Raw genomic sequence first — 845 nt, forward strand, 5'->3', positions numbered from 1 at the left:
ACACTGATGAGGGAGAGAAAAGAAATAAGCGATTCGCACTTGAAACTGCAGAGCGACAAGTCTGCAATGTTCACCTCACGTTGTCTCAACATGAAGTGAAGACACACAGCAGTTATTGTTTATTCTTGTTTGTGTTTATGACATCACAGGCAAACCATTGTGATGTCACTGGGCTTATTCTTTTTTGAAAGAAAACCTTCCTGAGAAAGAACACAAAACCTGTTCCAGCAGTTACCTGCTGTTTTCCACTTCATCTCCGTGTACGCGGTTGTCATGTGGGGAGGGCTTGTTTGTAAACGTGGGCATCATGTCATGGATGCAGTTTCCCATCTCCGCCATCTTCCCTGAACAGCCTTCCTGGTATATTGCCCATGGAGGTGAAGGCACCAGGAGGCCTGCCCACATGTGACCAATACATCTATTAATTTATTTGGTGGCCAGACTGGCTGGTCAGCTGTCAAGAGGATGGATGGTCTCATCTGTCCTGAAAGTCCCTTAAAAACATCCCTGAAGTTAATTTAACCTTTATATTCACCTTCGAATCCTTTGCACTCCTCTCATCACAGTCACAACAACACTTCCTGTTATGTCCTGCATGTTCACCAACTCTCTATTCATGCTCATACATTACCTTCAGTTCCAGAGCCCTTCCCTTATCTATTAGCCACCAGTGTGACACCCTACAAAATGCCTCTTGGGAATCCAGGTGTTATGCAGCTGTTGGTTTCCTCTTTGCGACCTCACTTGTTTGACTATCAAAAAGGAATGAAATTGTCAAACATGCCTGGCCCCAGGGTGACCTTGAACTTACCTGCAACTGCCCTGTCTCCATCATGGAAAGTCTT

The sequence above is a fragment of the Stegostoma tigrinum genome, unplaced genomic scaffold (assembly GCF_030684315.1).
Source record: "Stegostoma tigrinum isolate sSteTig4 unplaced genomic scaffold, sSteTig4.hap1 scaffold_179, whole genome shotgun sequence".
Taxonomy (NCBI): domain Eukaryota; kingdom Metazoa; phylum Chordata; class Chondrichthyes; order Orectolobiformes; family Stegostomatidae; genus Stegostoma; species Stegostoma tigrinum.